Source organism: Schistocerca gregaria, chromosome X (assembly GCF_023897955.1).
Source record: "Schistocerca gregaria isolate iqSchGreg1 chromosome X, iqSchGreg1.2, whole genome shotgun sequence".
Taxonomy (NCBI): domain Eukaryota; kingdom Metazoa; phylum Arthropoda; class Insecta; order Orthoptera; family Acrididae; genus Schistocerca; species Schistocerca gregaria.
The window spans coordinates 846522745-846541773 of record NC_064931.1 but is presented as its reverse complement, the minus strand read 5'-3'; the positions used below and the strand labels follow the sequence as shown (position 1 = coordinate 846541773).

At 40.2% G+C, this 19029-nt stretch overlaps 2 non-coding genes across 2 annotated transcripts; both read left to right on the top strand.

Annotated features, from left to right (window-relative positions):
• The first annotated feature begins 5928 nt into the window (after positions 1-5928).
• On the top strand, positions 5929-6003 carry Trnas-cga (transfer RNA serine (anticodon CGA)). The gene has a single exon. It is a non-coding gene; the product is annotated as a tRNA-Ser (tRNA).
• Positions 6004-6229: 226 nt separating this feature from the next.
• Trnas-cga (transfer RNA serine (anticodon CGA)) lies at positions 6230-6304 on the top strand. Its single transcript has one exon. It is a non-coding gene; the product is annotated as a tRNA-Ser (tRNA).
• Positions 6305-19029: the final 12725 nt, after the last annotated feature.

Below are 19029 nucleotides of genomic sequence, written 5' to 3'. Positions count from 1 at the left end.
AAACGTTTAACGGACGTAATAAGTACACATGGCGTACACGTGAATACAGCTGGAACGGTACAACAGATGCTCTGACACCATGCATGCCCGACACCGACGGAGCATTGACTGCTACACACATTCAAACACTCTTGGAATTTCTTAGATTCTAGCAGCTACACTGACGATTCTTGGGACGAGACCAGTTTCAGACCCCACAAGATCACGATACGTGAGAGATTTCATGTCTCCATACAGAAAGAAACCATGGCCCGGTAAATCTATGCCAGGGAACCAGTCTAACACGCCTATTCTATCGATGGGTGAATGACCTGTTCACAGGCCTACGAACAGCCAGTTCAAAATGAGCAGTCACCCCATGATGGAACAATATGCTACGCCTCACACTAGCTGGAACATCTTTAAGCAAGCCGTGGGGAACATGAGCCAAGAAAAGTCTCTTACTTCACGGCAGTCAAGCGGAATGGTAAAAGGTACGGCGCAACTAAACAGTCGCCGACGAAACCAGCCGACAAATCAGCTGTGACGTCATGTAGTGACTGACGCATTGTGCCTCACACCGTAGGGTTTCCTCTTGCCAATAAGCTCATTGTGGTTATTGAATACCCCATCCCTACTGAATGTGGTCTGGTTAGTGAACTACACATAAACTGGGAAATGCACATCTCACTTTATTGCAGAAACCACTGCGTGAAACGCACGCGTGTAGGATGGTCATCGATGTGCTTTAACTGCACATTTTAGAGACGAAAGACGTGTAAAGACTCGACGTTCAAAGCGCTCTGAACATAGCCATGAGACATTCCTACGTCTGAGGCTACCGCATATGTACTGCTGCTTGGATTAGTCCCCACGTCATCCAACAAGACCGAGCTCCCCGATAGTGGCGTGCCCTCACCAGTGATGCCACTTTTTAATGACCCATACTTTAACCATTTCGATGTAGACTTGAGAACAGATTGTCGTGCGCCTGATTTCTGTATGAGACGTTCTCTCAATAAATGCGTCCAGCGTCTCGCCCCTTGCACTCACCTATTCTATACATGAAATGCATGTACGCCGCCCACACAGCTCTGTGGTCAGCCATCTGATTACCATGCAGAGCGATCAGGTTTGATTCTGGGTTGGAGGTTTTTCCGCTCGGGGACTGAGTTTCGTGTTGTCCTCATTATCCTTTCGTCATCACCGAAATGCTAGTTGCTCAATGTGACGTCAACTGAATAAACCATACAACTCGGTGGCCGAGCTTCCCTGGCCATCAGTGCCATAGGATCATTTCATTTCAGTGCATGTCTGCAAGCTCATCACTCGTATACCATTCTACGCTCCTTGGATGAGGAAATCCTCATGTTTCCCATGTATTTCTGGCCTCACAACCAACAGATTCAGGTACAAGAAGCTCTTCTTAGAGCAGTTGTGAAGGCAGCAGTTGCCAGATGACGTAATGTGGTGTGAGGTGCGATGACAGACGATTTATTACGTATGGGTATCATAAGAAAGACATCCTAAATTGTGGTCCTTGTCCGCGACTGGCTGCTGCATTCGAAAGTTCCGCTCCAAAATGACAATCTTCTATTATTAATATTAGGCTTTCTCTAGTAAAGGAATTGTACACCCAGTAGCCTTTATTGGACGATTTGAGGGCATCATTGCTGAAAACATGAGTGAACAAAAAAAATTATTTCGTGTCCAGTAGGTTAGAAGGAGAAGCAAAATCATGGGGAACAAAGGTCAGTAACACATGTTAAACATACAAAGAATTTGTTCAAGTATTCTTGAATCAAGACTGGTCTTGCAGCACAGAGAACAGCGAGAGGTGAGGTATTTGTTGACAGAAAGCTTGAGAGTGAAAACGTCATTACACCAGAAATTGATGGGAGTAAGATAGTACAAGGTACCGTACCTAAGAACAATGGTGTCAGGATATCAATAAACATAAAACTGACAGCAAGCCTCTGTCAGAGATCCCTAGCAAAAAAATGGTCAAATGTATACTGCATCAGTCTATAGGAGACAAAGCTATCAGTTCAGTTCTAACAAGCATCATATGGAGGTAGATTACGGGATTTAATTTGAGAAAGTTGCGAATAAAGTGCCTCGTTCTACAGCGGAAATATCGCCACAACAATTATTAAATGAAATGTTAATCAATGACATGAAATGGTATTATGAATACTAACCTCAGGGGGCAATAACGACCTTTGTATTGCTACGTTACTGACGATTAGTAGGTGCCTGAGTTACCTGACGGGATTTCTTTTCCTGCTGTTCTTCATTTAGAACTATTACCTGTCTTCTTTAACACGAGCAAATTTTCCTACACTGTACGTGACAACAAAGAAACAATATATGACACAAACTAAGTAATCCGACAGAATAAACACCTGCATAATACATGTGAAAAAGAGACATTTACTAGAATTATAATGGACACACCAGGATATAAGTAAAAGGATTACAGATACGTCAACAAGAGAAAACGCTATTAAATTACACCAATACTAGATCTATGCACATAACAAAAATATGTTATACAGTATGTAGTGGAACAATTTCAAAATACTCAGAACAAAGATACACAAACCAATATGTTTCAAAATATTTTAAGAACACGAAAGCAAGACGAGCACTATTGCATGCATACAGATGAAATAACGCAAAATAAATAAGCTAGCGCCTGAAAAAGAAGAGGACGATGATAAACCAGGTAAGACGTAGACGTAATTCTGGTGGCAAAACTAATGGAAATAACTAAATTTTGTCTTTAAGTGATGCACAAATTGTATTAGAATAGACATATCATTACTCTTTAGTATGAATTGAAACGGAGAAGTGGTTTCCACTGTAATGAATTACACATTGGTAGGCTGGGAATAGTTCGGCCAATGAGGTTTATAGTAAATGACAGTTATGGCTATTAGGCAACAGAAAAGTCGGCCAATTATTTACGAAGAGAAAAAAGAGGCAAACGGAGAGTTATAGATTAGGCGACATTAAAGTCGGCCAATTATGCACATGGAGAAAGATGAAGTATTGTTATTAGGTGACAGGAAAGTCGACCAATCATTTATGAAAAGTGAGGGAGGAAAGGGAAAAGGTGACATGCAAGTCAGTCATCAAGTTTTATTTATATTGGAAGTGGTCTCCGCGAACTATTTTATGAAGTACAAGGGAGTAGACATGTTGTTGACATAGGTCACGATATTGACATTGATATCTCATAAAAGACATGAACGTGTTAAACAGGGTTTTAATAGAACGCCACGTAACATGGGGTACAGAGAATAATGACACGCTCTGGTTTTAGACATGAAAGAATGGTGAAGGTCAAAGAGAATAAGTTAATTAGCCCCTACTATTACCAAGTTACGTAATGCTAATATATGAAAGTCAGTAGAAAATACGTAGTTGTAAGATGAATACAGTCCCACTAGTACGGATTGTAGCAACAGTGATATTCAGATATAGAAGGAATGACACCTCATTCTGTAGAATTAAGCAAATGATTTGGTAAATGAAGGTTCCTGCATTACGATCAAAGCAAGTCTCTAAGGCATTCTCTCAGTGTGTCTGTGAATCGCAGTTGTGAGCCTCCGTAGATAAGATTTAATAAGCAAAGGAGGTGACGTTGGCTAAACGGCTAACGGAGTGGCTCATTAGGGAACGTGGTCGGTAGTAAAAGATGGTGTGAGCAAGCACACAACTCTCAAAGAATACAAAAGGCAATGCCCTAGTTGTATGTAGCTACAGCTATGACCAAAACTAAGACACTGATGAATCACTGTGCTAGTATAACGTAAACATTGGCTTTGTTCACAAACACCCTTTATCAAAACAAATCATTACGTATTATGTATTTATATTGTAATAGCGTATGACAACGTGTTCATTTAATATTTGTTTAAAATTGATAGGAAAGTAATTTAAGGCATTTTATATTTTTTCATGCAATGGTACGGGAGTTGTATTCTGGGAGAAGGGAGAGCGGACTGCCACCACTTTTGAAGTCTGGAGTTTTACAGCAAAAGACCACATCATGAACAACAGAATCATCAATATGGGTTGCTGTTGTGGGTTGCTTGTGTAAGTGTAGGTGTGGTGTTTGTTTTATTTGCAGCCAAGTGAAGCGGACGTCTTTATGCAGAATGGCATGGTGCTGACATAATGTTCAAGAAGTGTAAAGAGTGAAAAATATTTTGTGGAATTTAATGGATGATATTGAACCGATAGTAGTGGTGTAACAGTTGGTCAATTTAAAGAATGACAATGTGCTGAAAAATGAGTAACAATGTAAATTCTTCTTAAGAAAGATTTTGTTGAATTTAATGGACGGCAATGCGTCGATAGTAACTTAACGGCACTATACAATATTGCGAATGAAATTTTCCTCGGAAATAGTGAACTGCTATAGAGTATTACAGTAGAAATGGTAGTTCGTAAGTTAAAAAAAAAGACTGTCAGCAATATGAAGGTACAGAAAAATAATTCTTTGAAAATATTACTATTTAAAGACTAATGTAATTAGTATAGAAAGTATAACTAAAGATTAATTATTTTTGACATAAGGTTATACATAAATTTTTTGAGGGTAACATGAAGTTTTTCTAATAAAAGGAATTATGTTTTTAATTGCTTAAGTTGATTAATAATCTGGGGATGAAAAAATCAGAAATAACAAGTGTAGGGAATGATATGGCTCTTGAGAGATGACAGCTGAAACATTTATAAAGATTGAAATCCAATTTTTTTATTTCTAAAATTGATTGTTGTCTGTGAGAATATTCCAATTTTTGGAACTCTCAGAAGGAGAGGGATGCGTAATATTTCTGGCTCTGACATGACATTCAGGTGCAAGAAGCTTTTCTTAGGGGAGTTGAGAAGGCAGCAGTTGCAAGATAACGTAGCGTGGTGCAAGATACCAATGACAGTGGCTTTGTTAGGTATGGATATCGTGAGAAAGACCGCCTAAATTGTAGTCATTCTCAGCGATTGGCTGCTGCATTCAGAAGCTGCATGCCCAAATTAAAATCTTATGTTATTAATATTACAAAACTAAACTGCGTATTTAATTGCGTGTCATATTTAAAGCATCTCTCAATAGCGTGCTATCATTCCATCAAGTCACAAGTATTAATAGCCAGCAGAATAATAAACAACTGCGAAACGAAATGGCAGATGAAGCACTTTGGTGATCTTCAGATCGCGCCTGACTTGGATGGCGGGAGAAGTGGTTCGGCTGTAAGATCAGAATTGGATCGGTAGTGTCAGAGGACAGACATGTTGTCTGCCGCGGTCGGTCTTAGGTCTTTATTAACAATGTATGGGTATTTAGGGTATAGTTGACAACAGTGTGCTACTAATTATAGAAATATGCAGTTCATTAGTTTGTTGAAATATGGAAATTATTTATGACTCTAAAGTGGAATGTAATTGTGCAGTTTCACATATTCTGCTAATAAAAAGCGAGTGGTATTCCGTATAAACAAACTGATTAGAAATCTAATCATTTCTAAAACAACAGTTCCTCGCTAAGAGTTTCTTACTGCCTCCAGATACTGGAATCACACCTATGCGCTGTTTTCTGCGCAGGGGACAACAACGACAGAAGACTGCAGGTTGGTGAACAATTATTAGAACGAAACTTTCTGGCAGATTAAAACTGTGTGCCCGACCGAGACTCGAACTCGGGATCTTTGCCTTTTGCGGGCAAGTGCTCTACCAACTGAGCTACCGAAGCACGACTCACGCCCGGTACTCACAGCAGCACGACTCACGCCCGGTACTCACAGCTTTACTTATGCCAGTACCTCGTCTCCTACCTTCCAAACTTTACAGAAGCTCTCCTGCGCAGGAGAGCTTCTGTAAAGTTTGGAAGATAGGAGACGAGGTACTGGCAGAAGTAAAGCTGTGAGTACCGGGCGTGAGTCGTGCTTCGGTAGCTCAGTTGGTAGAGCACTTGCCCGCGAAAGGCAAAGGTCCCGAGTTCGAGTCTCGGTCGGGCACACAGTCTTAATCTGCCAGAAAGTTTCATATCAGCGCACACTCCGCTGCAGAGTCAAAATCTCATTCTGGAAACGTCCCCCAGGCTGTGGCTAAGCCATGGCTCCGCAATATCCTTTCTTTCAGGAGTGCTAGTTCTGCTAGGTTCGCAGGAGAGCTTCTGTAAAGTTTGGAAGGTAGGAGACGAGGTACTGGCAGAAGTAAAGCTGTGAGTACCGAGCGTGAGTCGTGCTTCGGTAGCTCAGTTGGTAGAGCACTTGCCCGCGAAAGGCAAAGGTCCCGAGTTCGAATCTCGGTCGGGCACACAGTTTTAATCTGCCAGAAAGTTTCATATCAGCGCACACTCCGCTGCAGAGTGAAAATCTCATTCTGGAATTATTAGAACGTATGCATTCCACTCAGGGTGGTGGAAACAAATAGCCTCCCTGCGTGTACTGCGATCTTAGTACAAATAATATCAGTGACACGTCATCTGTGGTAACACAGAGGAGGTACGAAGAAGAGAAATATTTTTGAGGTGTGAAGAAGAGAAATATGTTTGAGGGAAGGGGTGTATCATATGCACGTATATCTCTATCACAATCTCTCTCTTTGTCTCTCTCTCTCTCTCTCTCTCTATCTTTCGCTACTCTCTCCTTTTTAACTAGCCATAACCTCGAGTAGTTTCGTGTACAGCACCTAGCAGTTTGTGACCATTGGTTGTTACGCAGTTCTGAATTCTTAAGATGTGCCCCACTTCCCCTAGAAGTTTCATACAACATTTCTGAGGCATCCTCTATATGTCTACTCACGTTTTTTTCAGTTCATTTAATCTTAAATTAAAATTCACCTGTATTAAAGACTCTCATAACCTTAAAGTAGTGCTTTATTTGATAAATGAGATATTAGATACCACCATTGGATAGCGCACAACGAGTCCCTTCTACTGAACAGCACAACCCTATCTTTCATAGTTTTTAAAATTATTTCTTAAAAAGTCCATAACACTCAAATTAAATAATTTTATTCCGAACGGTGTTGGTAGTAAACGATTTTCACGGACTTCTACAAAATACATAATAAAAATCATGTCAAAATGGTGCAAAGAAATAACCTTCATGGTCACAAGATTAATTTGCATCTAACAACAGAAAAGTTACCTACGTTGAAAAATAAATTTATAGACAATACTGGACATCAAAATTAAAAGCATCATTCATTTGGAACATTACATTTGTGAAGAGCAACAACTGAAGAGACCCTGAAGAGACCAACACTAGACGTATACTGGTATTGCATTGCCAGAAGTCATAGCTAACAATTTAATGAACAAGGACTATGAAGATATTACATTTGTAGTCATGATGAAGAAAAAAATGAAAAACAAATAAAATTAGATTAATTAAGCTTTTTTCTTTTTTCTTCTACTTGATTACACTATGGAAACAACATCCTTTGTCATCATAAATGCTAAAGAGTAACATCTTTACAATAAAATATAAGAAAGGTATCAGAATGGGGTAAATACAATACTGAAATTATCCAGTTCATGCTAACATGCATCGATAAAAGGTATTAACTAAATTTATGCATCTTTAAGAAAAAAAGTGCCATATATTTCATCGTCGTCAGCAGAGATAATCAGAAATTGTCATAGAAACGATGAAAACAAATATGATGCGTTAGGGGGCTATCCCATGGCATAATCAGGATCAAAACTTTTCACAGATGATATACTAATAGTCATACGAAATAAACAAAGAATATATAGATTCACATAATCATAAGTAAGAACTTTGAGGGGTGCAAACAGCTATCATAATGCTTATGTCAAGAGTGTCTTATTAATGTTGTCATTTGTCACCAAAAATGTACAGAAATTAAGAACAAATACAATTTGCTAAGCCAAAATACAAAATATTACCATAATATCGTCAATGATTTTAGGGCAGTCACGTAGTCTAATTAATTAATTCACACTGAAATACATAGGCAGAAAGGAGAAGACCTTCTCATAGATGAATAAAAATTTAAGTGACCTCAATCATTTCTAACAAAATGGTTCAAATGGTTCTGAGCACTATGGGACTCAACTTCTGAGGTCATTAGTCCCCTAGAACTTAGAACTAGTTAAACCTAACTAACCCAAGGACAGCACACACATCCATGCCCGAGGCACGGCTCGAACCTGCGACTGAAGCGGCCTCGCGGTTCCAGACTGCAGCGCCTAGAACCGCACGGCCGCTTCGGCCGCCTTTATTCTAACAGGTCAACATAGCTTCATCTAAGGTAATCAGACAACACCACATTCATTAATTACGTGAGGATCTAAATAAGGTATGAACATGTAGGAAGTTAACCAAGTTAGAACCAGCGTCATTTGCATATTAATTGTGATATACCTCATAACATATCACAAAAAATAACTTATAACCACAATTATAAGAAATAGGAATATAAGCATCTTTTGTAATGCCATTCTCCACCTACATGGGTGGAAAAGATGTATATCTACATACATACTCCGCAATCCACCACACGGTACGTGGCGGAGGGTACCTCGTGCCACAACTAGCATCTTTTCTCCCTGTTCCACTCTCAAAGAGAATGAGGGAAAAATGACTGCCTCTGTACGAGCCCTAATCTCTCTTATCTTTGTGGTCTTTCCGCGAAATGTAAGTTGGTGGCAGTAACATTGTACTTCAGTCAGATTCAAATGCTGGTTCTCTAAATTTCCTCAGTAGCGATTCACGAACAGAACGCCTCCTTTCCTCTAGAGACTCCCACCCGAGTTCCTGAAACATTTCCGTAACACTCGTGTGATGATCAAACCTGCCAGTAACAAATCTAGCAGCCCGCCTCTGAATTGCTTCTATGTCCTCCCTCAATCCGAATTGATAGGGATCCCAAACGCTCTAGCAGTACTCAAGAATAGGTCGTATTAGTGTTTTGTAAGCTGTCTCCTTTGTGCAGATGAACCGCATCTTCCCAAAATTCTACCAATGAACCGAAGAAGACTATCCGCCTTCTCCACAACTGCCATTACATGCTTATCCCACTTCATATTGCTCTGCAATGTTAAACCCAAATATTTAATCGACGTGACTGTGTCTAGCGCTACACTACTAATGGAGTATTCAAACATTACAGGATTCTTTTTCCTATTAATCTGCATTAATTTACATTTTTATATTTAGAGTTAGCTGCCATTCTTTACACCAATCACAAATCCTGTCCAAGTCATCTGGTATACTCCACAACTGCCATTACATGCTTATCCCACTTCATATTGCTCTGCAATGTTAAACCCAAATATTTAATCGACGTGACTGTGTCTAGCGCTACACTACTAATGGAGTATTCAAACATTACAGGATTCTTTTTCCTATTAATCTGCATTAATTTACATTTTTATATTTAGAGTTAGCTGCCATTCTTTACACCAATCACAAATCCTGTCCAAGTCATCTGGTATACTCCTAAAGTCACTCAACGACGACTCCTTCCCGTACACCACAGCATCATCAGCAAACAGCCGCACATTGCTGTCCACGCTATCCAAAAGATAATTTATGTAGATAGAAAACAACAGCGGACCTACCACACGTCCCTGGGGCACTCCAGATGATACCCTCACCTCCGATGAACACTCACCATCTAGGATACGTACTGGGATCTATTACTTAAGAAGTCTTCGAGTCACTCACATACTTGGGAACCAATCCTATATGCTCGTACCTTAGTTAGGAGTCTGCAGTGAGGCACCGAGTCAAACGCATTCCGGAAGTCAAGGAATATGGCATCCGTCTGATACCCTTCATCCATGGTTCGCAAGATATCATGTGAAAAAAGGGCGAGTTGCGTTTCGCAGGAGCGATGCTTTCTAAAGCCGTGCTGATGCATGGACAGCAACTTCTCTGTCTCAAGGAAATTCGTTATTTCGAACTGAGAATATCTTCGAGAATCCTGCAACAAACCGATGTTAAGGATATTGGTCTGTAATTTTGAGGATCCGTCCTTCTACCCTTCTTATATACAGGCATCACCTGTGCTTTTTTGCAGTCGCTAGGGACTTTACGGTGGGCAAGGGATTCGTGATAAATGCAAGCTAAGTAAGGAGCTAATGCAGTAGAATACTCTCTGTAAAACCGAATAGGAATCCCATCAGAACCTGGCGATTTATTTATTTTCAACGCATTCAGCTGCTTCACAACACCAGGGATGTCTATCACTATGTCCTCCATACGAGAATCTGTACGAGACTCAAACGGCGGTATGTTTGTACGATCCTCCTCCGTGAAAGCTTTCGTTGTGGTGTCTTCCGTTGCCAGGCCAGACTGATCAGTGAGTGACTGGATGGAAGCCTTCGACCCGCTTACCGATTTTACGTAAGACCAGAATTTCCTTGGGTTTTCAGCAAGATCTTTTGCTAAGGTATGACGGTGGTAGTGGTTGAATGCTTCGCGCATCGCTCTTTTTACAGCAGCACGAATCTCTACTAACTTTTTCCTCTCCTTATTCTCCCCATCTTTCTTGCACCGAGAGTGCAACTGCATTTGCTTCCTAAGCAATTACCAGCAGTAAATTCAGGAACTATATTCCGAACACTGAAAATTTACTGCTCATATCTTGATAGTCCCCCCATGAACCATGGACCTTGCCGTTGGTGGGGAGGCTTGCGTGCCTCAGCGATACAGATGGCCGTACCGTAGGTGCAACCACAACGGAGGGGTATCTGTTGAGAGGCCAGACGAACGCGTGGTTCCTGAAGAGGGGCAGCAGCCTTTTCAGTAGTTGCAGGGGCAACAGTCTGGATGATTGACTGATCTGGCCTTGCAACATTAACCAAAACGGCCTTGCTGTGCAGATACTGCGAACGGCTGAAAGCAAGGGGAAACTACAGCCGTAATTTTTCCCGAGGACATGCAGATTTACTGTATGATTAAATGATGATGGCATCCTCTTGGGTAAAATATTCCGGAGGTAAAATAGTCCCCCATTCGGATCTCCGGGCGGGGACTACTCAGGAGGATCTCGTTATCAGGAGAAAGAAAACTGGCGTTCTACGGATCGGAGCGTGGAATGTCAGATCCCTTAATCGGGCAGGTAGGTTAGAAAATTTAAAAAGGGAAATGGATAGGTTGAAGTTAGATATGCTGGGAATTAGTGAAGTTCGGTGGCAGGAGGAACAGGACTTCTGGTCAGATGACTGCAGGGTTATAAACACAAGATCAAATAGGGGTAATGCAGGAGTAGGTTTAATAATGAATAGGAAAATAGGAATGCGGGTAAGCTACTACAAACAGCATAGTGAACGCATTGTTGTGGCCAAGATAGATACGAAGCCCACACCTACTACAGTAGTACAAGTTTACATGCCAACTAGCTCTGCAGATGATGAAGAAATTGAAGAAATGTACGATGAAATAAAAGAAATTATTCAGATAGTGAAGGGAGACGAAAATTTAATAGTAATGGGTGACTGGAATTCGAGTGTAGGAAAAGGGAGAGAAGGAAACATAGTAGGTGAGTATGGATTGGGGCTAAGATATGAAAGAGGAAGCCGCCTAGTAGAATTTTGAACAGAGCACAACTTAATCATAGCTAACACTTGGTTTAAGAATCATGAAAGAAGGTTGTATACGTGGAAGAACCCTGGAGATACTCAAAGGTATCAGATAGATTATATAATGGTAAGACAGAGATTTAGGAACCAGGTTTTAAGTTGTAAGACATTTCCAGGGGCAGATGTGGACTCTGACCACAATCTATTGGTTATGACCTGTAGATTAAAACTGAAGAAACTGCAAAAATGTGGGAAATTAAGGAGATGGGACCTGGATAAACTGAAAGAACCAGAGGTTTTACAGAGTTTCAGGGAGAGCATAAGGGAACAATTGACAGGAATAGGGGAAAGAAATACAGTAGAAGAAGAATGGGTAGCTCTGAGGGATGAAGTAGTAAAGGCAGCAGAAGATAAAGTAGGTACAAAGACGAGGGCTGCTAGAAATCCTTGGGTAACAGAAGAAATATTGAATTTAATTGATGAAAGGAGAAAATATAAAAATGCAGTAAATGAAGCAGGCAAAAAGGAATACAAACGTCTCAAAAATGAGATCGACAGGAAGTGCAAAATGGCTAAACAGGGATGGCTAGAGGACAAATGTAAGGATGTAGAAGCTTATCTCACTAGGGGTAAGATAGATACTGCCTACAGGAAAATTAAAGAGACCTTTGGAGAGAAGAGAACCATGTGTATGAATATCAAGAGCTCAGATGGCAGCCCAGTTCTAAGCAAAGAAGGGAAGGCAGAAAGGTGGAAGGAGTATATAGAAGGTTTATACAAGGGCGATGTACTTGAGGACAATAATATGGAAATGGAAGAAGATGTAGATGAAGACGAAATGGGAGATACGATACTACGTGAAGAGTTTGACAGAGCACTGAAAGACCTGAGTCGAAACAAGGCCCCCGGAGTAGACAACATTCCATTAGAACTACTGACGGCCTTGGGAGAACCAGTCCTGACAAAACTCTACCAGCTAGTGAGCAAGATGTATGAGACAGGCGAAATACCCTCAGACTTCAAGAAGAATATAATAATTCCAATCCCAAAAAAAGCAGGTGCTGACAGATGTGAAAATTAGCGAACTATCAGTTTAATAAGCCACGGCTGCAAAATACTAACGCGAATTCTTTACAGAAGAATGGAAAAACTGGTAGATGCAGACCTCGGGGAGGATCAGTTTGGATTCCGTCGAAATGTTGGAACACGGGAGGCAATACGGACCTTACGACTTATCTTAGAAGAACGATTAAGAAAAGGCAAACCTACGTTTCTAGCATTTGTAGACTTAGAGAAAGCTTTTGACAATGTTGACTGGAATACTCTCTTTCAAATTCTAAAGGTGGCAGGGGTAAAATACAGGGAGCGAAAGGCTATTTACAATTTGTACAGAAACCAGATGGCAGTTTTTAAAGTCGAGGGGCATGAAAGGGAAGCAGTGGTTGGGAAAGGAGTGAGACAGGGTTGTAGCCTCTCCCCGATGTTATTCAATCTGTATATTGAGCAAGCAGTAAAGGAAATAAAAGAAAAATTTGTAGGAGGTATTAAAATTCATGGAGACGAAGTAAAAACTTTGAGGTTCGCCGATGACATTGTAATTCTGTCAGAGACGGCAAAGGATTTGGAAGAGCAGTTGAACGGAATGGACAGTGTCTTGAAAAGAGGATATAAGATGAACATCAACAAAAGCAAAACTAGGATAATTGAATGTAGTCAAATTAAATCGGGTGATGCTGAGGGAATTAGATTAGGAAATGAGACACTTAAAGTAGTGAAGGAGTTTTGCTATTTAGGAAGTAAAATAACTGATGATGGTCGAAGTAGGGAGGATATAAAATGTAGACTGGCAATGGCAAGGAAAGCGTTTCTGAAGAAGAGAAATTTGTTAACATCGAATATAGATTTATGTATCAGGAAGTCGTTTCTGAAAGTATTTGCATGGAGTGTAGCCATGTATGGAAGTGAAACATGGACGATAACTAGTTTGGACAAGAAGAGAATAGAAGCTTTTGAAATGTGGTGCTACAGAAAAATGCTGACGATTAAATGGGTAGATCACATAACTAATGAGGAGGTATTGAATAGGATTGGAGAGAAGAGAAGTTTGTGGCACAACTTGACTAGAAGAAGGGATCGGTTGGTAGGACATGTTTTGAGACATCAAGGGATCACAAATTTAGCATTGGAGGGCAGCGTGGAGGGTAAAAATCGTAGAGGGAGACCGAGAGATGAGTACACTAAGCAGATTCAGAAGGATGTGGGTTGCAGTAGGTACTGGGAGATGAAGCAGCTTGCACAGGATAGAGTAGCATGGAGAGCTGCATCAAACCAGTCTCAGGACTGAAGACAACAACAACAACATCTTGATAGTTGAAGTGTCTTTACGCTGAGCGCGTCCTGATTTCCCTGCCTGCACGTCGACTGGTGAGTGTTCATCAGGACACCTCGCACTACTGCCTAGCCTAAAAAAAAAACCATGCGCACGCCACAAGTAATCTGCTACCCGAGTAGCTGCTTCCTCTGTGTAGTGCTCCCCTGACCTATCTAGGTGCGTCCTACAATTCCCCACCCAATAGCGCAAGTCTAGAAATCTGCAGCCAAGACCGTCACAGAGTCGCCGAAGCCTCTGGCTGAGACCCCCCACTCGGCTCCAAATCAAAGGACCCAGATCCACTTTGGGAACGGCGCTGCAAATAGAGAGCTCTGCTTGCACCCCGAGTGCGAGGCCAGCGATCTTCACCAAATCCGCCAGCCGCCCGTACGAACTGAGGATCGCCTCAAAACCCAAGCGACAGGCATCATTGGTGCCGACATGAGCAACTACTTGCAGACGACTGCACCCCGTACGCTCGATTGCCGCAGGCGAGGCTGCCTCCAAATCTTGGATGAGGATTAAGTAAGTAGATTAAGTAAGTAGATAGGCAGGGCCTCGTAGAAATCATTGGATAGCATAAGAGATATTAAATTCAAATTAAGAAAGTAGAAACAATAAAAATATAACACATCCAGAAGGCATATGAGAACAGAGACATATAAAAATGTTAGTGACGGAAAATGAAAAATATCTAAAAAGAATGGCTAGAGGAAAAATGCAAGGCTGCAGAAGCATGCATAAATAGAGGAACTGTACAGCCCACGGAAAAACTGAAGAGAACTTTATAGAGAGAACCAGCATCTGTGTGAATATCAAGATCCCAGACTGCAAGCCTAAACTAAACAAGGAAGGGTAAACTGTAAGTTGGGGGGATTATATGCAGCCGGTATACAATGGAAAAGAACTTCATTGTAATATCACAGAAAGAAAAGCAGAAGTCGATGAAGATGAGAGACTTCATACTGCGAGAAGAATTAGGCAGAGCAATGAAACATTTAGTCAGTATTTCCCTGGAGCTGACGACATTCCCTCCAAATTTTAAGATTCTAGTTACAGACTACAATGACAAAACTAATTTATCTGGTGTGTAAGCTATATGAGACAGATAAAATAGCCTCAGACTTCAAGAGCCAAGCTTGTAATATCTTTCCGATGCTGTACAATTCGTACGCTGAGAAAACTGTAAATAAAACCAACGTGAAATATGGAAAGACTATGAGAGTTTAAGGAGATGGAGTAAAACCTTTGAGGTTGCGGACGACATTGTAATTCTGTTAGAAGCAGCAAATGGCTAGGAAAATCAGCTGAAAGGTTTTCTAAGATGTTAGAAGATGAGTATCAACAAAAGTAAAACAAAAGTAATGGAATTTAGTCGAATTACATCATGCGATACCGAGGGAATTAGGCTAGGAAATAAGATACTAAACGTAGCAGGTAAGTTTTTTGATATGGACAGCAAAGAAACATGATGGCCGAGGTATAGACGATATAATAACGCAGGCTGGCTACTACAAGGTCAACATTTCTGGAAAGAAGGAATGAGTTAACACGAAATACAAATTTAAGTTAGGAGGTCTTTCCTGAAACTATTTTTCTGAAGTGTAGCCTTGTAGGAAAGTGAAACGAGGAGGGTAATCAGTTCAGACCAGGATAGAATGCAAGCTTTTGTAATGTTATGCTACTGAAAAACTTCATATTAAATAGATAAATTGAAGAACTAATGTGGAGGTGCTGAATCGAACACAGGAAAAAGTAAATTTGTGGTTTAACTTGACTAAAAGCAGGGATCGGTTGACAGGAATCGTCATGAGGCATTAAAGAATCGTGCATTTGGCAATGGAAAGATGCATGAGAGAGTAAAAATTGTAGAGGGAGAATGAATATAATAAGCAGGTTCCAATGCATGTAGGATGAGCGAGTTATTCTGAGATTAAGATGCTTCATGAGAATGGAGTAGCACGGAGGACTGCGTGGACCCCAGTTTTTGACTGAAGATCACAGCAACACGTAATACAATAGGTAGTCACCAACTGACAGAGATACAAAGGTAGCTCTCTCCAGAATCGGCAGTAATCTGGTCAGTTCTGCATTACTTCACTGGACAGGTTTGTTTACCAAAGGCTGATCTTCCATCTGAACAGTCTTACTAATACCCGCACTGTGAACAGTTGCTGTTCCTTATATATCAGCGCCATTCCCAACATGATTGGCTGCTCTGTTACCTACTCCTCCTACTATCAATAACTGATGTTTCTACCTGAAATTTCTATTTACTTTTTTATATTTTTCTAACACTTTCCTCAAAGCACAGAGGAATCTCGTCTTACTTTTTGCTGCCGTGTTGACCAGGATGCTCACCAAGATCGCTGGTCAGTATCAAACCTTTCTTTTTTTTGTTTGACTTCACTTCCAAGGACGTTGAAACATTCATCCCACTAATCTGCTACTACTTTACGTTTCCTCTTACAGCTGTATGAGACCCTTCCTCTCTTACCATATATTTGAAGGCAAATGAATTTTAATTCAACCGTGAAACACCTCTACAAACTATTCCCAAGGCTGTTTTCTCCTAACTTATAAACTAATATTTCAAATTCCCTCACAACACTTACAAGTCAATTAATCTACGCTACCATCAACTTTCATCTCACGTGATAAGAAAATGATTATTATTTCATCTCTTCTTTGAAATCTGTCGCAGTTAGTCCTATGTAGACATGAAGAAGAAAGATATAGAATGTTAGTAGCGTTTTTTGTTTAAAAAGCTTTAAGAATTTCTACAAAAAATATTAGCTGCACTAATTTTCAACTCGGCCTCGTATCTAAAGTTGTAATTATTGCACAAGGACGAACTAATTAAGCAAGTCAAGTGGATTCTTTTCTGACATGTATCTTACCGTAACAAAGAGAACAAAAGTGCCCGATCCAGTTTGAATCCCATTTCAGCTTCGTATCATTACACATACGCCAGAAGTAAATATTCAGTAAAGTACCTACTGCAACAAAAAGTAAGTACTTAACTACTAATAAAACTTATCCCTTTACATTTACAGAAATCGCACTAGGCAAGCGGCAGCCATCTTCCAAAAATTGTCAACGTGTTATGAGAAGCGCTAAAGATTACATAACATTGTGCAGTTAGCACATTTTGTATTCGAAATCGTATTCTAGACTGTAATAAATACTGGTTTTGAGAACTTCTGTTGAGTTTATTCACTGATCATTGATCACATGGCCTACATTGTTGTTTGGACACTTCTGTTTTACTTATGGTATTAATAATAACTCGAAAATATTTATTTTAATGTGCATTTAAATACTTTAACGTAGTTATAACATTTTAACATCCGCTTGCTCACTCAAGTAATTGGCTGCAGGTACTGTTGTAATTCTTGACGTTAATTACAAATATTGCCACTAATTTTCTCGCAGTAGTGAATATGTGTAGCTTGTGCGCAATTAATTTGAATGAATTCCCTTGCTCTGTTGCTATCAATCGTATAATAAAATTTTCCATGGTTACATTCAAAGCCAAAAGAATATATGCTTATACCTTTCCGTTTACTGAAGAATGTATGAGTATTGTCTAAACATGTGTTCATATTTTTTGTTTCACAGCGCATTCTGTCCCTCAGTAGCGATCAACGTCAAAAGATTTTGTAGTGCATTCTCTTTCACAACAGTTGCCCACTGTTCTTTCAGGCGACCAGTACACCTCATTTGTAGCTGAAAATACGTAGTCAGAAGCTGCAGTAATTTTCGGTGTCTCCCCTACTAGATCATTTCGCTGAGGGCACTTGCGATATTTTCTGGATAAAAGTTCCGTTTTCTGGGGATGTGCTGAAAGAAAGCAAATTGCACTGCCATTCTGTCTGAGATATTGTTATATTCTTTATTTCACGACGTCGTACAGAAGACGATACGGTGGCGAAATACCGATATTACGAAGATGCCGCAGAGCGATAAAGAGTAATAAATGTCTGCCGCAGCTCGTCTGGGGACATCCTCTTAGTCTGCCTCCGTGCTACAAGTTTGTTTTATATGTATCCCACGCTGCTGCAATTTTTCGCGAATTAGTGTCCGTTACTGGAGACAGAACAATCAAAAGAGAAGTTGGTCGAAGGATAAGTTTTATCTTTGTGTCTGAGCCCATTAAGTTCACTAAACGCTACTGCTATTAATAATTAGAGTAAAACTCGTTAACTGCAATGTTTGACTTCGCGTCGCACAATTGATCTTTCTTACATTCACGAAATAAAATTGAGACTTATTAGATGCTTAAGCGTGAAATAATTTCTCTAGCTACTTGCATTAAAGTTAATTACAGATACAGTAAGCGTAGGCTAGTTAAGGTTCCAAATTGACCATACTTCTCCAAAGCCAAATCGCTTTTTCTTAATTCTCACATTACAGTTTTAGTTATTTTTTTGGAATATCCACAAATAAAAAAGACTATCAAGTAGCAGATGGTTTTCTGTGACTGACATTGGCAACAATTAAGTTCACAGGAATAAAGGATTGCACAGAAGTAATCCACAAATCTGAATAAATTCGGCGGGGAGTAGTATTTGTTACAGCAACTTTGAACGTATTTTGAGATATTTTATTTGAAACATAATTCTGTTTAAATTAATTATTACATGAACGGAAGTGAAATAGTATAGCTGTTATATACTCTAAGATAAAAAACGGATGCACCACGAAGTTGTAATACCAATTGAAGGGAAATCGGTAAATGTGATGTAGATCAACAGACAAAGAAATTACAATGAAATGAACACCCTTAGCTGCTTACAGGCTTGACATACGTCAACGGGGCAGATGAAAATGTGTGCCCCGACCGGGACTCGAACCAGGGATCTCCTGCTTACATGGTAGACGCTCTATCCATCTTTTTTTGTTCTTTTTTTACCAACTTTTTTTATGGCTGTACAACATCGTGTTTGGTTGCAAGAGCTCCTAACTGCACATTGTCTTCGAGTGCAAAGCCCGCTAAACGTCTGACGTTTCCAAAACCCGGCAAGTTCAGCAGTCATGGCAGTCACCATGCCTTTCCGGATGCAAAGCACGCCAACTGACATCAGACTTCCCAACCGAGACATTCAAAGTT